This window comes from Equus quagga, chromosome 15 (genome assembly GCF_021613505.1).
Source record: "Equus quagga isolate Etosha38 chromosome 15, UCLA_HA_Equagga_1.0, whole genome shotgun sequence".
Classification (NCBI taxonomy): Eukaryota; Metazoa; Chordata; class Mammalia; order Perissodactyla; family Equidae; genus Equus; species Equus quagga.
The window spans coordinates 37,768,485-37,789,617 of NC_060281.1; the positions used below are offsets into that span (position 1 = coordinate 37,768,485).

Consider the following 21,133-nt stretch of genomic DNA (forward strand, 5'->3'; position numbering starts at 1 on the left):
TGCTAAAAATGATCATCTCCTCGCCCTCCCTCACCGGTTGGGGAGGTGGCCTGTGTGTCTGCTCTTCAAACACATCTGAAGAGTAAATGCAGTCTCCAACAGTCCTTCTGCCCAAACCAAAGAATTCCCTTCGGCAATAATTGACTCTAGATATCTAAAAAATGATATCTAGGAATAATCATTTTCCCTGCAGTTGTACACATTAATCAGCTGCTTAATGAATGTACAGTGTGGAGGTTAAACAATCTGCTCAGTGATTAAATGACCCAAGTGGTTGAGCCACACTTTCGGAAGACCTTAGGATTTCCTGAAGCCATGGATTGCTCCAGTTTATCCCAATGATCAAAATTATTTATGGAGTTTAGTTATTTATGGGACAAATTGGAGCCATAGTCAGGGCCTGGATAGCTCAGTCGGTAGAGCATCAGACTTTTAATCTGAGGGTCCAGGGTTCAAGTCCCTGTTCAGGCATGAAGTTCAAGTTTTATTTCAGTCACCTATAGAAGAAGGACCCTGTACTTTACCCAGTCGAGCTCATTGTCCTCACAGAGTTTCAAGTGTAATATAGCTTCATTTAATTTTTCTTTCTAAGGACAAACTGAACCACTCCTAGATTTTGCAAGAAAATTTGGAACCCTGGGTGATAGAAAAAAGAGTATTAACAATGAAAATAATTCGTGGTTGGATTACTATGAATTATGCCATTTATAAGTTCCCTCATATGGTGTGGTTGTAACACTATGCTCTTTATTCTAGAAGGTGGAGTGCAATTTGGTTGAATCCTACTAGAATATTAACTCTCTGAGAGCAGTGGCCTGCATCTCCTTGATCTCTGAGGTTCCCCAGGTCTTACACGCAGGGGTAGACACAGAAATTTTGCCCACACTGCAAAACACAGCTGATAAACAAAAATCCAAACATGCTTTGAAACTGTGTTAGCCATCCACATTGTGCTTTCATTAAAGTTACTCTCCTTACCCTGGGATTTAGATAATCTGTAAGAACTCTGGAAATGGGCATTTGTGGATTTTTTCTGCGTACAATGCTATAGAATTTTGTAAGACTTTAAATGGTTTTTGGACAAAAAGTTGAGATTTTCACCTGGTAGGTATTGTGCATGCAAAGCAAGATTGTATTTATTTTATAATCATTTCCCTCATTTCCACTATGTCGCATGTCCCCAGGAGAAGAGGAGTGAAGGGATTTCTGTGTGAGAAACAGGTATCTGAAAAGTTATGGGGGATTTTCCACCTCCTTAAACTGGACCTCAGAAATCCTCCAGTAGACAGAGCAGAAGGAATCCTCTGCATCTGGATGCGCCTGACAAAATGTCAGGTAGCTCCTCCACAGAAAGATTTATTAAAAGATAAGAAGTCTGCTGTTCTCCAAATTGAATCTCTGGCCCACGCGCTCTTGAGTCCTAATTCGGTCAGTGGAAGGATAAGATTCCCAGGAAGAGCTGGAAGAATCCACGGCTTCAGGGACTGTCAAGGTCTCCCCAAAGTGTGGCTTAATCACCAATCAACTGGTTCATGAGACACTTTTTGGAGCCCCTACAGAGAGAGACTATGGGAGCTGTAGAGGAGGAAGAACTATTTCTCTACCCTCTATGTCCTTCTGGCTGGTTTAAGAATTAAATTGATGTGAGACAGAGTAACAGGAGAAAAACAAAGTTTAATAACATGTATACATGTTATTATACATGTATATTATACATGTATGTATTATACATGTATACATGTAACTTGTATAGGAGAAACCCAGGAAAACTGAGTAACTCACCAAAATGGCTGAAGCTACCACCTTAAATACCATCTCCAGCTAAAGACAAAGGAGGATGTTGGGGGTAGTGGTTTGGGACTACAAAGGGGAGGCAGGGAGGAGGGCAATTTATATGGAGTTGAAAAAGCAAATGCTTGATAAACAAATGTTTGTTGGGCTATCTATAGACAATGTGACCCTTAGCAAGGGCCTCTCCCAGTCTATCATACCCAGGGTTATCTATGGTGATGGTCTGGCCTGGGGACAGGCCTTCTACCTTAAATTCTTTTAGGCAGTTAGGGGTCAAAGTTTCTTTCAGAATCTTTAGCACTTAAAAAGTAATCAAGCCAAAGAGATACACTTTGGGGTGGCCAATTCTGATCCCCCACAGGAAAAAATCCCTCAGCAAAGGTGGCAAAAGAGGAAGATAGGAAGAGCCTAGCTCCATGAGGAGCCACACCAGCCCAAAACTGCCTAACCCAAGACTACTTACTTTTGAATGAATAATCATCCTATCATTTAAGACATTATTTACTGGTTTTTCTATAAATGAAGAGAAATGGAATCCTGACCAAATATGAAGAAAATAATCCATAAAAGTCACACATTACCCATGATACCAACTATTACAAAGTAATATATGTGTATATGTCATTGCATTATATGTTATGCATAGAATTTCGGGAATTAAAAATAATGTGAGAAATATATACCTGGGGGAGCAGCATTTAGATATTACTAAATATTGATCAGAGGTGAATGTTCTGGTCACAAATTCCAATGTGTGTTTGTGTGTGGGATTTCCTCACATCAGCAATTCTCAGACACCAGCTGGGTGTCCTACAATTCAACTCTAGCATTATCTACTGGGAGATAGCATCAGATTCCACCCACAGGTCTTAACAATCCCACAAGACTGCACTCCACTTCAGGCACCAATCACAAGTCCAGGTTGTTACTTCTGACTCACAACTATAGAGGGGGCTCCCAGACCCCCTCCTTGGGTTCAATTAATTTGTTAGAGCAGCTCATAGAACTCAGGAAACCCATTTACTCACTAGATTATGGATGTATTACAAAGGATATTAATGAATACAAATAAACAGCCAGATACACAAGGCAAGGTATGGGGAAAGGGCACAGAGCTTCCACGCTCGCTGAGGACACCACTCTCCCCAAATCTCCACGTATTCATCAACCCAGAAGCTCTCCCAATCGGCTCCTTTCTGGGGTTTTATGGAGGCTTCAATACATAGGCATGATTGATTAAATCATTAACCAGTGGTGATTGACCCTCAATCTTCAGCCCCTCTCCCCTCCCAAGAGGTCAGGGGATAGAACTGAAAGTTCTAGCCCTCTAATCACCTGGTTGGTTCCCCTCGCAACCAGCCTTCCCACTCCACCATCCTTAGGTGCTTTCCAAAAGTTACCTTATTAACACAATAAAAGACACCCTTGTCACTCTCATCACAGGAAATTCCAAGGGTTTTAGGAGCTTATATCAAGAACAGGGACAAAGACCAAATATATATTTCTTATTATAAATCACAGTATCACCGAGATCATTTTGACTTCACCTATTGTCCAGGAAAGGAATGAAATAGACATCTTCATTCTGTCTCTGAGCTTTGCACAATTTTAGGCACCTTGTTCTGACTCTCAAGGTCATTGATAAGATAAAAATCAGAAGTGGAAGAAAGGATGGGATAGGAGATCAAGTGAGGCCTAGAGATGGAGCAGTGGGCTGGAGAGGATGATAATCTTGGTTGGGAAAGAGTGGAGACAGGTTAGGCAATGAGATTGTGTGTTGCACAATTTCTATTTGAGCTTTCTTTGCTTTTACTCAAAAACACCAGACTTCATCCCATTTCATCAACTTTGCCCTTGCGATTCCCTTTGCCTGGAAATATCTACCCCAGACATTCACATGACACAATCCCTTCATTCTTTCAGGTCTTTGTTCAAATGTCACTTTCTCAGTGAGGCCTTCATAAACAACACTATTTGATATTGTGAAAATCTCTCTCAAATCCCATATGTCTTCCTTCCTTACTGTTTCTTTATGGCATTTGTCACCATCTAGCTGTCTACATATTTTAATTATGAGAAGGAGAAAAGCAGCCCTGGACATCTAGGAGCTGACCTGGCACTTACAGCTAGGTCTTGATGTTTTATTGTTGAATTTAAACAATTTCCCAGAACATCCATATCAGATGAGGTCTCTCTAATAGATTAATACAAAAACAAGACCACTCCATAATCATGTCTGAATGCAAACAAAACATGAACATTGTCCAAGCCACAGAATACCAAACATTTCCCTCTCCCACTGAATATAAATAATTTCTGCTTCTTTACCAATTTCAGCTTTATGTTAGCTCTAGTCTGCCCTCCCTTTAGACAAGATTTGTTACAATATCCAGTCATAGGGTCTGGCCCTGTGGTGAGTGGTTGGATTCATGTGCTCAGCTTCAGCAGCCCAGAGTTTCCTGGTTTGTATCCTGGGCATGGACCTACACACTGCTCATCCAGCCATGCTGTGGTAGCATCCCACAAAGAAGAACCAGAGTGACTCACAACTAGGATATACAACTATGTACTGGAGCTTTAGGGAGAAAAAAAGAGGAAGATTGGCAACAGATGTTAGCTCAGGGCCAATCTTCCTCACCAAAAAAAACACAACTTAAAAAAAAAAGATATCCAATCATAGAATTGCCCTCACCTCCTGACAGTATACAGACCCAAAAGCAAAACTACTTCCTTAAACCCTCCCCCAAATCGCCTAATGTTACCACCAAAGGGAGGTTGCCTACCGCAAGACATGCCAATAGTCAGGAAGCAAGGTGGTAGGAGAGAATGGGTTTTATTACTGCTTGCTAGCAAGCGGGAAGATGGCTGACTAATGTCCGAAAGAACTATCTTACAGAAGAAAAACTACAGGCTGGTTATATAGGGGGCTGGAGCCCACCTCTCCGGGTGGGAGCATCCATCTGATCTCCAGGTGGGAGAGACATCTGGTCTTAGTTCCTGATAGTCTTTCGTTTTACTGGATATGCATCAGAGACGGGAGCAATGCCCTACACCCAGATCTTTCAGTTGTCCTTGATGATGGCTATCAGCATAGATGCTCTGCCTAGGGGGTCATCACATTCCTAAGGAACTCAAAAGAACAAAGTTGTCTACTTACAGCAGCTGGGAAGGGCCATAAAACCTACAGAGCATGTATATCTCCTGGAGAATGCATATCCAGCTGGGTTAATTAATCAGCTCATTCAAAGTTATAGTATGGTTTCTTTTCTACAATATGGCTTCCCTTATGTCAACCTTGTGCTGAGTCAGTATCAGTAACCTAAGTCCAAATCCTGTCATCGGTTCTTTCTAACATTCTCTTACTGAGACCCCCATGGTTCCCCTGGTGTGCTTTCTCCCTCACTGCAACATGTAATAAAACTAACTTGTTCAACTACAGGTGTGTCCCTGGGGGGTCTTTGGTAGGAGAGCATTGGCATTCATTAGTTTGGTGTACCGTCTGTCCCCCCACTGTTCCATTTCTGCATCTTCAGTACCAACTATGGAATCTGAAACTGAGTCTACATCCAATAAATATCTCTTAAAGAAATAAAGTCAGCTTTATCCACAGCAAAGCAAAAGGTAACATTCTTAGAAAGGGATGGTCAAGAAAGCAGCAGATATTGCCATATACTTGGCTCTCCAGAAAGGTTGGATCAGTATAGCTGGAAGAAAGCTAGCTGTTTTCATTCAGAGTAGCATGCTGCCCTTCTTGGCAAGCTCTTATTTGGCAAATCCATGTAGTATATATATATACTCACTGCACCTCCACTCCCTCCTTACGTTACCAAGCAAAATCTGGTGTGAGTGGGAGTTTTAAAATTAAATCAACCATACTGCAACTGGGAAGCTCTCTTCATCTGTCAGGATCCATGCTGGATTATCCTGCCAACCTCATCAATAATTAGAGTTTATTGACCTATATCGAAATAAACGGTGACTAATGCAAGTCAGTAAATTTTTCCATGCCTGCTTTTTTATCAGTTTATGTCTCTTCCTTCTACCATGTGACCATATCTCTAAGTATTTCCCACTTTAAAGACAAAAAAAAGGTAAAATCTGTTTGATCTACCTGATAAACATCATCCTATTGAGGAAGCTTTTGTTCACACTGCTCATAGGTCACTTGATTGACTGCATTTGTGACTTCTGATCCAGTCATCTCTGTTCTTCATATGAGTGTCAGGGAGCTATCCTATAGATTATGGGCATTACTGCTTAAAGAAAAAAATAGGTTACCTTTCTAAATGGAGCAGTTTCCTTTAAATGCAGACTGTGGAAATAACTTTGTTGATAGTCCTGCTCAAAATCCTTTTGGATATCTCAAACTACCTTCCATCATTTAGACTTTATTAGAGTTCATCCAAAGACTGCCTTCAGTTGTATTGGAACGGGGAGGGGGGGAAATCATTGAGTATTTTAACAATTGTTTTACTGGTGAGAATTTCCACATTGATTTTATATTTCTAATGTGTTCATTTTGGATTATGGACATGTGAGTGACAAACTGTGATCTAATATCATATGATGGACCTTGTATGAGGCAGTACCAAGTTTATTTCTGTTAAATATGTTTCTTGCCCATGGATCACATCCTTTCCCTCTTCCTTACAGATAAAGCTCTTGGCTCATCTTCCCAATCTGGTGCTTCTCGCACCCTGCACTGCTGCTCTCCTAGTCCAAACCATCATCATCTCTGCCTGGATTACTACAATGTTCTCCTGAGGATGGAGCCTGAATTCAAACCCACTTATATCTGAATCAAGTATCTCATTCTTTCCACTTCTCTACAAGGCATTAAAATAATATTCTAGGTGCTTAGTCAGACAAAAAAAATTACAGACAAGTAAACAACAGCAAAACCAAAACCAACTCCCCTGTGGCCACTGTCCATACACAAAGTAGCCTGCAGTAACTGATTTACACTTGGTGTCTGTAATGCTGGGAGCCCTACCCTTAGAAAGTGGAACCAAGGACAGTGTGAACTAGCCAGAACCATTATGTCACAAAATGAAAAATAAACAATAGATTAAAACCTCTCACCTTCACCACTGAGAGAGAGACAGAATCTATTTACTACTCGGTAATGGGCATCAATCCTTTTTACTTTTTTCTCCACTGTCATATATCATGTAATATTATTACATCCCCTTTCCCTAGGCTATTGGGAAGGAATTAATAGGAGAAAGAAAATGAGGGAGTTTGAAGCCAGTGGATGAAGAACAGAGACGGAAGAAGTGGAGGTCGTGGGGAGAAACACCGGGAAGAGTGTGCAATACTCCCGCACTCTTAGAGGGACAAATAGGGTCATAAAAGGGGAGTTTAAGCCCTTCTCACTGGCTCTCTCCTTTCCTATGCCACTTTTTAAATTTATTGTGGGAAGGAGAGAGCATGAGCACCGCGGGAAGCTGCCTGAAGCGGTCTTCGCAGGCAGCGCTAACATGATCTACCGGTCCCTTTTGTGTGATTTGCAGAATTCCCACGCCACGGGGACCGTCGCAGGCCGTGTGGCTGGCGAGTCAGTGGGAGGAGGGGAGCGCGGTTCGGGGCGGGGGATGGGCTGGGGGGGTGGTGGAAGCGGCCTCTCATCCTCCCGGCTCCCGGGCTCTGAGGCTGCCTTAACTTTGTGCCGTAGCGACAGCCTCTAGCTTCCGTCAACACTTGTCTTTTCGCCCCTTCCGTGTCTCAGGCAATCGCTTCAGAGCTTGTATTTAACCCTATATGTTTTGGATGTAATACAGGTCTCACGAGCTGTTGACTACAGTAGTTGTTTATACAACCCTTGCAGACGAGCGTGTCAGAATGGCCGAGTGGTCTAAGGCGCCAGACTCAAGTTTCAACTTCCCGTACTCGGGGTTTCTGGTCTCCGAATGGAGGCGTGGGTTCGAATCCCACTTCTGACAGGACGCTGTTTTGGTTTTACCACGTTCACATTCTGCAACGTCTCTGGTTGAATCACAACCTCCTCCTTAGGTGGCATTACCGAATTTTACCCTTCTCCCTCCGTTATCACCCATATTTCACCCTTCTTAGAGTGGTTTAGATGTCTTTCCCTTATGCCTGCCTGCCTGCCCTCCTATCTTTTCTTTCTTCCTCTCTTCCTTTAGCTAGAAATGACATGTTTATGACTATCTACATGGAATAATCATGTAGATTACTGTAATATAATCATAATAATACTGTAATATATCAGCATTAAAATGTAAGCCAAGGTACAGATAAAGTAAAGGTTAGAAGTTCCTATTTTCAGTATTTTAACAGTTCTGTGAGGGTAAGTGGCAGGTGTTTTGAGCATCGTTCCACGCTTCTGCATGTCCCTCCTTCTCCATTGCCCTCGACTGATCCTCTCTTTTTCTTCCTCTGTGGGCCTTCCTCTTTCCTTTCTTGCACACCTTCTCCCCCTCACTTCTCTCTGCTAGCCTAGGGGTATGGGCTGTGAAGGGAAGAGGTTGAACGTGATATATTCTATGACATAAGATAAGAAACGTGATAGGCAGAAGCACTAGAACTGTGATTCTCAACCAGGGGTGATTTTGCTCCCCATCTCAGCCCCCATGGACATTTGGCAATGTCTGGAGAGATCTCTGGCTGTCACACTGGGGGATGGTGCATTGGCATCTAGTGGGAAGATGTCAGGGATGCTGCTAAACAGTCTGCAATGCATAGGACAGCCCCTGCAACTAAAAATTATCTGGCCTAAAATGTCAATAATGCCAGAATTGGGAAACCCTGGACTGGAAGGAAACTCTGTCCTTGTTTTATAACCACTGTTGATTCATAAGTGGTGTGTTAGTTTTCCATGGCTGTCATAACAAATTACCACAACCTCATGGTTTAAAACAATACAAATTTATTTTCTTACGGTTCTGGAGGTCAACAGGCTAAGATTAGACAAGGTTGTGTTCCTTCTGGAGTCCTCAGGGGAGAATCTGTTTCCTTGCCTTTTCCAGCTTCTAGAGGCCGCCTGCATTCTTTGACTCATGGCTCAGTCCTCCGTCTTCAAAAGTACATCACTTCAACCTCTGGTTCCATCAACACATCTTCTTTTTCTGTCTTTTTTGACCATCCTGCTTTGCTCTTATAAAGACTCTTGTGATTACATTGGACTCAACTGGATTATCAAGGATAATCTTCCCATTTTAACATCCCAAACTTAATCACATCTGCGAAGAGCTTTACATGTAAGGTAACATATTCACAGGTTCTTGGAATGTGGACATCTTTGGGAGCGCCACTACTCAGCCTCCCACAAGTGGTTTCTTCTATCTTTCCTGAGTCAGTGAAGGTGAGAGTTTTTCATGCACTGGTCACTCTTCATACTAATATTTATTAGTCCTCTAGTTGATAGCTTTCAGAAAATTTTAATTCCTATGGAAGACAATCCAAATATTATAAGCAACAATTGGTGGTCAGTTATCTAAGGTTACCTATTTCATGTGTGGGTGATGATTTGGGAGTGTTCTTTTGTTTGCTGTTGTTTGCTTAATTATATTTGTTTTGTTCCTCAGGTAGAATACCCAGAATATTATTTTAAAGCAATGTAGAAAAGTAAAATTAGAAGGACTTTGAGTCAAGCACATATATGAGTTTGAATTCTGGCCCTCTCTAAAAGGTAGGATTTTCTTGTCTCCAGAAATGTCCTAGAATTCCAGTAGCTGAAGACTTCAAATATCCCTGCCCTACTTCAGATAACCCGAATCCAACATTCTCTACATCTCGGGTCAGCAAATCTTTTCTGTAAAGGGTCAGATTTTGCCAAGAGGCAAAATCAAGGATGTTATGTAGATACTTACATAATGAAAGAGAAAACAAAATTTTTAACCAAAATCAAAATATAATTACAAAATTGAGTAAAATTTTTTGTAATATAGGCCTATTAATGAGAAGAATGGATTCTTTTTGGAGAAATAATGTTTTGCTTAATTGAGATTCAAAGTTAGTATTCTTTATCATCAAACAAACTAAGCAGAATTGGTAACATCTATCCACACATCAAAAGCCAAGGAAAATTTCTGAAAAGCATTTGCCTTGTTTGTTGTAATTAACTATTGGCATTGGTCACAATGTTTTCAACTCCTTTATCAACTATTAGAAGGCTAATTAGATTACTGTTGGAATTAACTCGTAGGATTTCCTTCTCTTCTCTCCTTCTGTCCATCTTATTTCCAACCAAATTTTAGTCAATACTACATCTCTTAGTGTTTGCTTTGGTAGCGTTTAATAATCTTTTTTTTTTTTTTTAAAGATTGGCACCTAAGCCAGCATTTGTTGCCAATCTTCCTCTTTCTTTTTTTCTTTCTTCTCCCCAAAGCTTCCCAGTACATAGTTGTATATTCTAGTTGTAGTTCCTTCTGGCTGTGCTGTGTGGGATGCCGCCTCAGCATGGCTTGATGAGCAACAGTGCTAGGTCCATGTCCACGATCTGAACCAGCAAAACCCTGGGCTGGTGAAGTGGAGCAAGCAAAACCTAACCACTCGGCCACGGGGCTGACCCCTAACAATCTTATGCATAGAATATTTGTCATCATTAAATAATATTTTTTCTCTAAGTTATGAGAGATTAAACATACAGTAAGTTTATTATACTTTCTATGATATTGCTCCATACTCTTTCAAATTTTTAGTTATGATGTTATAGCATACACCATTTCTATTTTCTCTGGTTATCCTTAACTTTCTCATTGTTGTGGGGCTAGATCTTCAGTTTAATACATCCAGTACCCCATCCCAATTCTTTTGTTGGAATTTCTCCCCTTTTTTTGTTTGCCTAGAATACTTCCTATTGTTGTTTCTTCAAGGAAGGCCTATATGATCAATGTTTCCAGACCTCTTGCATTTTCAAATAGTTAATCCATAATATTTGACTTAAAACAGAGCTTAGCTGAATATATAAAACCTTGGCTCACAGTACATGTCCTTGAGTGCATTGTGGATGTTTCTCTACATCAATATTTCCAGCATTGGATGTTATCGTAGAGAAATCTGACACCAATATAATTTTCTTTGCCCCAGTGTTAACTTGATCTTTGGAGCTGCTACCCAAAAGATTCTTTATCTTCAAAGTCAAATAACTTTACTAGAAAATATGCTGTTGCTGACCATTCTGGATCAATTTTCCCTGGTATGCTTTATGACCTTTCAAATAGATATATTCTATCTATATTCTTCCTTTAGATTATGAATATTTTCTCATATAACAATATAGACTCTGTTTTTCTTTTCGTGGGAATTCCATTTATGTGTATTTTTTAAAATCTTCCTTGCCTATATTCTATATCAGCAGTTGGCAAACTTTTTCTGTAAAGGGCCAGAGGGTAAATATTTCAGGCCTCACTGGCCATCACATCTCTATAGCAACGACTCAATTCTGGTATTGAGCAGAGTAACATGAAAGTGGCCGTAGACAATAATAAATGAATGAGCATGGCCACTAAAACTTTATTCAAATAAAGTTTATTTTGAATTTTCTACAATTGTCATGTATTACCAAGATCATTCTTCTTTTGATTTTTTGAACCATTTAAAAATGTAAAGATCGAGGGGGCTGGCCTGGTGGTCCAGCAGTTAAGTTTGCACGTCCTGCTTTGGCGGCCCCAGGGGTTCGCCAGTTGGGATCCCAGGTGCGGACCTATGCACTGCTTGTCAAACCATGCCGTGGCAGGCATCCCAGATACAAAGTAGAGGAAGATCGGCACAGATGTTAGCTCAGGGCCAGTCTTTCTCAGCAAAAAGAGGAGGATTGGTGGCAGATGTTAGTTCAGGGCTGATCTTCCTCAAAAAAGAAAAAAAAAGTGAACATCATTCTTAGCTTGAGGCCATACAAAAACAGGTAATGGAGTGGATTTGGCCCCTAGATATAGATTAGCAACCTCTGTCCTACAACTATAGTTACTTTTATAATTTATTTGACCACTTTTTTCTGGGTTTTCTTTTTTTCCATTTTCATTTCTATTCTCACTATCCATTTATGTGCCACCACTGGTGTCAATTCCCCCTTGTGGTTTTTGTAATTTTAGTCTTTAATTGTGACTTTTGTTTTTGGTAAGGAAGACTGGCCATGAGCTAACATCTGCTGCCAATCTTCCTCTTTTTTTTCCTCCCCAAAGCCCCAGCACATAGTTGTATACGCTAGTTGTGGGTCATTCTGGTTCTTCTATGTAGGATGCTGCCACAGCATGGCTTGATGAGTGGTGTGTAGGTCCACACCCTGGATCTGAACTGGTAAACCCTGGGCCACTGAAGTGGAGCATGGGAACTTATCACTCGGACATGGCACCAGCCCCATAAATCTGACATATTTTTGTCTTTTGCTTCTACTTTATAAGTTATCTCATTCCCCATTTCGCAACCTTCATTTTCTTGTCACAAAATATTTATTTCTGGCACTATATTCCCTGAATTCTTGTATTTCTCTTTTGTGGTTTTTTCTTCATAGCTATTAGTGCTTCATTATGATTTTTATAAATTAATGGTGGAATGATAAGTTATTTGTTATTATTCTTTGTAGCCATATTTTGTTGACAAATTTATAAGGTATAGAAGAAGATCAAGCTGTAATTTTTATATTTCTATTTATTGCAGCTTTCATGGATATCAGCATACTTCTATTCAGATCTAAATGAGATAGATTTCCCTGAAACAGTAGCAGGAGGCTACTAGAGAGAAAAGAGGAAGCAGGGTAACCAACTTTCCAGGCTACAGGTCTGAAAGATTCCCTGTTATGCTGCTTCAATGAAGGCATGAGCTTTGGTCCCTCTGTAATCATGCTTCCCTTGGCTCGCAGAACCTAGCCCAAGTCAAGAGGATTTCTATCCATCGCTCTGAAAAACTTGGACTTCTTTTCATGGACTGAAATGATGAATGGTATTTCCTTGATGTTTTAAGGTGAAGTACTCAGTTTCCAAAGTTGTGTTTTCCTGGCAGTCGTTTAGATGCTCCCAAGTCAAACACAAGCACTTTCTCAGCCTTCTTAGCCTCCTTCACCCGAGACAGTGTCTTATATAATCTTAGTTCTATTTGCAGAGATTTCAGCTCAGGTTTGGTTCTCTACTTCTAGGAGAGATTAGAGCTCAATGTTTCTGAGGCCTGCTCCCTCTGGGATTCCTCTGCATCCCTATTCTGCCCTGAGGGCCTGTCCTAACTCCCTATATGACTCCTGTTTCGCTTTCTAAGGCAGCACTTACGTGCATTTTGCAGTGTCAGATTTTAATGTGTTGTAAATTCACTGAGAATTTTGTTTCTGTGTATAAGTTCTTATTGCTCATTACAGTCTCCGGATGAGGAATCCGGAAGATTCTAACTAAGCAGCTGCCCTTCCCCTTCCAGCAGTACCTCCCTTGGACCTGGGCAATCCCGGTTCCTGCTCCGGCCTGTCGCCGTAGGAGGCCCGGCGAGGTTTCCTGAAAATTCTAAGTCCGAGACTGTGTCCAGCCTTTTCGGATGGTCGTGCAGTGTAGAGGAGACCGGTTCCAGAAGAGCCACCTGGGAAGTGAACAGCTCCTGCTGATGGGTGTGGCATTCCTTACATGGGATCCTGAGAAATCTTGCCGCCAGATGGTGCTGATACGCCGATTTGGGGTGACTGCAACTCACATCGGACACAATTTGGGTCTCTGGGCTCCCCCGTCCATGTTCTCACCAGCAGGCTACCTCTGCTCTGCAGCGCCTGAGGGCAGTGGGGGCGATAACAGGCATCCTTTATCCTGTTCTCTGCTCCCACTCCCACCGCTGGCCCCAAAGGCAGTCAACCCTTCCCCTCCGCACACTCCACGTCAATGTCGGGGAGTAGCAACACCTTTCTCCTCCGCGACTCTCGAAGCCATTGTCTCACAACGCCAACAGGCCCTTGTGATTGATATCCCTTCTTGGCTCCAATCAATGTTCTGGACAAGGAACAGACATTCTTTGCATCAACAGGACCCTCTTCTAACTCCACCTACAAGACCTCTGCCTAACCTTCTGTATGGTGGCAACGTATGGAGGAATGCATAGTGCAACGCAATCAGCATAGAAAGCAATGATATTTTAGGAGTGTAAAATGTTGTTCTTCATTTTCTCATTACAATTCCAAAAAGAGATAAACTTAACATGACCAGAAAAAGGCATTATATTCACATTATCCTGCATATTCTGAGTAAGACTTGGATTTGTGGTCTTCATTAACAAAGCACAGTGAACTTTGAGTCACCATAAGCTAGCATTTACTGGTGACAGATCGATGATGCAGTGTCTTGAGTAACGATGTAACCAGCACTAAGTAAATGATATTAAGGAAATGCAGAGGAAGAGATCTATGTTGTTTAACTACAAATAGACGAGCTGTTGAATTGTGAGTAGCAATAGCAAACTTTTTGTCCTGGTAGGAAATGCGAAATTAGTCAGGAACAGTGCATTTGACAATAAAGCATGTGAAGGGTAGTTCTCGGTCCTGACCAGGAGGAGACGGTGCCTGCCCCCCCCTAAAACTCTCCGTTTGCATCAATTGGACAATAAACAAATATGTAAGCACCTCTGCCCATTATTCTAAATCTTCATCAAGTTACTATGCCTCACACTGGCCCATAACTTTTCAACACACTTTAAAATTAAGTTATTTTTGCAGACAGAAGCCCTGCAAAAAAAAAAAAAAAAAGGAAAAAGGAAGAAAGAAAAAGAAATTTGCCTGTGTCTCACTGACCCTAAGGGTGGCTCTGCCTACTAGAGCCCAAAGTATTTATTAAATACGTGTTCTGCTTTGTTTCTTTGATGGCAAATCTAGTAATTCTTGTGTTGGATTCCTTTGCTTTTCTTTTTACTTATCCTTGTCTGTCTAACCCTTTTTGAAATTTTAGATCTGTTTTTGTGCTTCTCCTTCTCTGTCCTCTGCATTGTTCACTGTTTTTCACACTGTCAATTCCTTTTGTGCTCATGCTATTTTTTGTGTGTGTGTGTGTGGCTCTCCAGATTCACTCTTCTCCCTGCTCCACGCTGATCTAGGCCTTTGGAACCCACCTGTATGGGTTTTCATGCTCTCTGGGTTCCAGTTTGCTTAGGTCAATGGGAGTCCCAGCAGGAGGTAGGTGGGAGCAAAGAGGCAAACTTTAAAAGGAGAACTTTAATGTGCCTAGGATCGTTTGCATCTATTGCTAATTCTGCCTTAACTTCCAAATAGCTTTCAGTAGAGTTTTGCCACAAGATCAATCAAATAAGGTAATCTATCAGCCCAAATATTTTTTCTTGAAGATATTTTTCCAGTTGACCTCTGCTGGCCTGCTGCACAGCTGTCTTCTGAACTTCTCTTTGCTCTTCTGTTCATAGTGTGTTGTATCTCTCTCCTGAGCTGATTCCCTGCTTCTTAAGTCTCATCTTTTTGTTTGTTTGTTTGTTTTTCTCCACTGTTTTAGTGGAGAGGATTCTAAAGGGGTTTTTAGGTTATAAAAACAACTCAAAATCTGAGGGAATGATGGAAAGAACCCTTGATATGCTTATCTTTTAAGTTATACTCTCCCAATTTACACTGGTTGCCCTACACATATGTTCTCAGTATTTTGATCATTCATTTTGGACTGGTCATTATCTCCAGAGTTTTTCTTTCAGCCCTGTCAGCAGGGTAAAGGCCTATGTGGCAGAGATCTGAGAGTAGGGCTTGGGAAAGAGTGAGGATTTCAGCCTTCAGCATTCATATTCCTTTGGATGCTTAACCTCTCCTGTTCTCATTATGGTACTCATATCCTCAACTGTAACAGTCTAACCCCATTCTTTAGTATCTTTGAAAAATAAATCTCCAGACTTTTTCCTGGGTGGGAGGACAAACACTCATTAATACGCACGTACAGAGAATGTAGGGGTTAACACCTTCTCAGATTTCAGACAATCTGCTTTAGTTTAAGTTTCCCTTTACCTCCAGTAGATAGTGCTCTCAGTTCTTGAGCCTTTTGAAGAACTTTTTATATAAATCAGGTCAGTTCTGCAAAATCTACTACTATTTGTCCATCTGCTTTTTAGCTTTGAAATTTCTTGCTTTTATCTTCTTTTCTGTTCTTCCTATATTTGTGCTTTAAAAAATCTTTTTACTATAGTTTCAGTGAGTTTTAGGAAGAAAAAAATAATACAATATGCAATTTCTATCTCAATATCTTAATTTCAATATGGATAATGTTTGTTATAGAAATTCCATGTAATTTCTAATCCATTTAAATTTTTAAGTCCATCTGAATCAAGCTGGCAATGCTTCAAGTCTTTCCAAAATATGATGACTATTAGGCATCATACTATGACTTATTAGCATTGTCTTCAAATAACCACACATTGCTTCAAGTGATTTTGTGTTCATGTCTTGTCTCCCATGACAATTCACCTTGACTTGATTTTCCCAAAAATAAGCCCTAAATTCAGAGTACTGAAAAGTAAGATGTCTTTTATGCCTAAATTCTTTAGGTTTTCTAGAATGGCCTCCAGGTAACACACAGATTTGTTCCTCCACTTTATAAAAAGGAAGAACAGGGCTGGCCCAGTGGCACAGCAGTTAAGTTCACACGTTCTGCTTCAGTGGCCCAGGATTCTCAGGAAAAAAAAAAAGAAGAACAATAGAAATAATTAGGCTTACTTAGTCATTTTCAAATTTTGACTGACTCAGAAATATTTGAGAACTCTTTTATTAACCAAGATTGAAATTCAAAAGAGAAAAACAATCTTCCTAGGTTAATTATGCCTGAGAGTATAGTTTGTTACAGATGCCATAACAAAACAAGCCAAGTGGCTTAAACAACACAATCAATCACAGGAGGGGCTTAAACAATCTTAACATCTTAAACAATGACAAACTGAGTGGTTTAAACAACAGAAATTTATTTCACAGTTCTAGAAGCTAGAAACCCCGAATCAAGATGCTGGCAAGGTTGGTTCCTTCTAAGGGCTGTGAGGGAAAATATGTCCCGGACCTCTCTCCTTGGCTTGCAGATGATCATCTTCATGTTTACATAGTGTTCTCCCTGTATCTTTTCATATCATCTTCCTTCTATGTGTATCTGTCTCTGTGCCCAAATTTCCCCTTTTTGTAAGAACACCAGTCATGTTGAATTAAGACCCATCCTAATGACCTCATCTTAACTTACCTAATTACATTTGCAATGACCCTATTTCCAAATAAAGTCACACTCTGAGGCACTAGGGGTTACGAGTTCAACATATGTGGCGGGGGGACAATTCAATTCATAATAGTAAAATATATTAATATAAATACGCTTCAATGATCTTTTACTTTTCAGCTTACAGAGAACATGCTCATGTTCAAGCACAAAGACAGCTATAATAATTGTCTGTAAAGTGATTGTCAATCAAGAACAATTGTAATATATGTTATGATGTAAATCAAAAGATTCTCACTGCTCATGCTCTATTCCTACTCAGAGGATAATCTTTGGCTACACCTCACAAATTATTTGTGTTATGCTACAAGAGATGATCCCACTATCTTAATTCTGCTAGAGCTGACTTATTTAATACATTAGCTGGAGCTGTAGTCTTACAACTACACCGTAGATAAGTTGACAACAATCTTAAACCAGGATTGGTAAGAAAATGTTAAAAGTGCAGCCAACAATGTTTCTAATGCTTATCTGACCTGCTTACAATGTAACCCTCTCAAAACTGTGAAGATGCTGGGGTCAGAGCCTCAAGTCCCTTTTGCACATCCTACAAATTAATTTTATTTCATTGTCCCTAAAAATAGGATATAAATATGCTGGGTCATTATGCGACAATTTTCAAGTGGATCAAAGTTTTTCTTTTGTCAAAAAACCATAATTTTAACAATAGCAAGAATGTTGCATGACTCAGTTTTCCTACTTGATGAAATCTGTATTACCTATTTAGTGAGGTAGACTCAATTTCTCAGAATTGTTACTAAGGAGATTTGTAAGATGCTAATGCTTACTCGTACTCTCCACTGCCCATATCGTCCTTGTTCTGCAGATAAGATAGAAAGGAGAAGTGAAAATTTCAAACTTAAGCTTGCCAAACTTTCAGAAATTCTTAAACTTCGTTAGCCTTAATATTATTTTTGACTTTAATAACAGTGAGATAAATTCCTCTGGGAGCCCATTGACTCTGCCTATGAATCAGTAACTGAATATCATGAATCTGAGACTACTGCCCCAGTCCCAGTCTCTGCCTTATTACAGGATAACATTGCTAAATATTACAAGAGACATACACAGAAGACAGTTTCATATTCAACAGTTGCCAGAAATATTTTCTACAGCATCCTGTGAAACGTCATCCTGTTTTAAATCCCACCCTTAAATCACTAGAAGACTGTCTCCACCGGAGACCTCCAACTCTGGATTCTTAGGAATCTTTGAAAAGCAGATGACTACAAAAAGGAAACAGCTTCCACCCAAAACTGCTGAACCAAACTGATAACTATATGAAGTAGACAGCTTCTGCCTAAGATCCATGAAACAAATTAATGAAAGCAACAGATTGGCGTGCTTTGCATTGTGTACTGTTGTTATTTATTTTCTAAGATATTTTATTTCTTTTTGTTGGTTTGAGATTTTGAGTTGTTAACAGACATGTTCTCTTAACTATGAAACCTGCAGGGTCCCTATCTTTAATATTACTCTTTGTGGCTTGACTAACTTCTTGGTGTGAATATGGCTTCTGGCTACAACTTGCTTATAATTCAGATAAAAAAAAACAATTAAACCAACTACTGAATTTGTACTCACTTTCCTTTGGATCCCACCCAACGTCTCTGGTGCCTGCTCCTTTTGATATAGGGACGAGGTTCCCTAGAACTTTGGACTTAACTACAAAGTGACCTTTTAGATAATAAACAAAATTCCCAAATTCCCTGTCACATTATACCCAGAAAGGGAGATTTCTATCTCCATCAAACACCACTGGTGACTTTTCATGGGATTTAGCTTTCCTAAGTTTGGGCAGAAATAGAGCCACTTTTGATATAATACTGACATTGACATGAAACAAGCACTGTCTCAGGCGAAGGATGTTATACTTGCATCCTGATAGACTTTTCTGGGATCACAAATATTATTAAAAGTTCAAAAAATAAGCAAATAAAAAGTAGCTAGCTTAGCTATTATGTCCACATTGACTTTGTGAACACTTCAAATTGGGTTGAGGTCTGTTCTCCTGGTTTAATTTGGATACATATGATTCATAACTTTAAAAATAGGCTGCAAACACTGACAAAAATCTTTCTTTTACTAATTATCTATATTGCAATGCTCAAATGTTTAATCTCCAGAGCCTTAAGTGCTACTACACAGCTATTGTTACGTCGAATGTTTCAAGAGCTCATCTTACAGAAAGAGGAATTAAAAATAAAATGTGAAAGGCATATGATTTTAGAGAGAATGTAGGAAAATTAACTTTTGGCTTTGGCAATGGAAGTTTGCTTAAACAAAGGTACAAACATTTCTAAGTATTATTAGAAGAATTAATATAGACAAATACCTAAAATTCAAATTTTTCTTTTTATCAAAAGACACCATAAAAAGTTGCTGCAGAGATAGAGAAGATATCTACAACACATATAACTGGCAAAGGACTATGTTAATTATATTTTAAACTGTTAAAAAATACTGATAAAAGGCAAACAACCAAATAGAAAATACAAAAAAGTCCTGCGCAAGCACCTCAAACAAAATGAAATCCAAGTGGAAAACTAACATTTGAACAGGTGCTTAAGCTCATTAGAAATTAATAAAATGGGAATTAAAAATCACAGTATCATACCAATATACATACTTCATATGAGAAAAAGAAATATTTCTGTCAAAACAATTTATTGCTACAAATTTAGAATAACAATAGCTCACATATATTGTAGTGAAAATTAAATTGGTGCAACTACTTTGGAAAACAGAGAGGTATTATTTAATAGACTTGAAGATCCAAATGGCAGAGTCTGTTAGTGCTCACCAGTATCCACATGTGCCTCCATAATTGCCAGCCTCCTTTGGGTACGTTGTTAGTTCTGGCCAATAGAATACATATAGAAGTGATATGAGTAACTTGTAGGCCAAGAATCTTCTGCATAGTGTGATTTCCCTAAGTATTTGAATCATTATGGATAGAAGTGAAGCACTAAGAGGTAAAGGATATAGAAACTAGAAGCAGCCTGGATACTTGTGTTACCACATGGAGAAGGGCTACCCAACAAAGCCATACTATCTGAATTGGTCTTTGCATGAGCAAGAAATAAATTTTATTGTATATTGAGATAAGCCATAGAAATCCTGGAGATGTTTGTTTCAGCAGCCAGTGTTGATTATTTTCACTACTACATCTCCTCTATATCCCCTGCCATATACATGAGAAAATAAATTAATAGAATAAATAAATAATGAAATATTGTATAACAATTAAGATAAATGAACTAGATAAAGCAAAAATATGAAAAATCATATCAGTATAATAGTGACCAAAAAGAAGGGAATCATAAACAAATATGTATAGTATGACAACGTATTTGAGGTTAAGAACAACCAAGATAAGTCTATAATATTTGGAATGCATACTAAATTAGTAAAATCATAAAGATAACGATGTGATTACCATGGGAATCAGAATACATAATTATTACTTCCGTTGGAGGGAACATTATTATTGGAAAAAGACACAGGGTATTTTGAGGGTGTAATAATGTTCCATCTTGCCCTCTTTGGTGGTTCTACGGATGTTCACTTTAATCATCTGATAAAATCTACGTGTAGGAGTTACAGCTTCCAGTCATGATCGAGTCACTTGTACTGGATGAGCTCTCCTGCTGATAATAATTAAAACCCTGAAGAAAATGTAAACTATTTAAAAACCACTGGTGAGTGACCAAAGGCTGGAAGAAAACGGAGGGAATTTTACTCAATAGAAGGAAGCGCACTGGATTATGTCTACATTTACACAGCTCTTTCCACCTGGAGACCAGTTCATTCAGTGTACAGTGGACTGAGCTCAAGGAGGAAGGGGCAATATTGCTAGACTGAGGAAGGTGGATATCAGGGAAGCCAGAATACTAGAAACTGAGAGAATTAACTCAAAAAGAAGACAGAAAAGGAAGAATAGAGGGACAAAGAACAAAAGTGACAAATAGCAAAACGGTACACTTAAACTCAACCCTGTTAATTATTACATTAACTGTAACAAAAAAAGCAAAAAACAAAAAACTACAATTCTAATTAAAAGAGAGAAATTGCCAGATTGGATAAAGGAGAAGGCCCAATTATTTGTTGTTTATAAAATATGCATTTTAACAGAAAGACACTGAGAAATTTGAAGACAATATCATAATATGTAAGAG

General features: G+C 39.5%; 2 non-coding genes across 2 annotated transcripts; both read left to right on the forward strand.

The window, feature by feature from the left end:
• Positions 1-398: 398 nt before the first annotated feature.
• On the forward strand, positions 399-471 carry TRNAK-UUU (transfer RNA lysine (anticodon UUU)). The gene has a single exon. It is a non-coding gene; the product is annotated as a tRNA-Lys (tRNA).
• Positions 472-7,626: 7,155 nt separating this feature from the next.
• On the forward strand, positions 7,627-7,733 carry TRNAL-CAA (transfer RNA leucine (anticodon CAA)). The gene is made up of 2 exons: positions 7,627-7,664; positions 7,688-7,733. It is a non-coding gene; the product is annotated as a tRNA-Leu (tRNA).
• Positions 7,734-21,133: the final 13,400 nt, after the last annotated feature.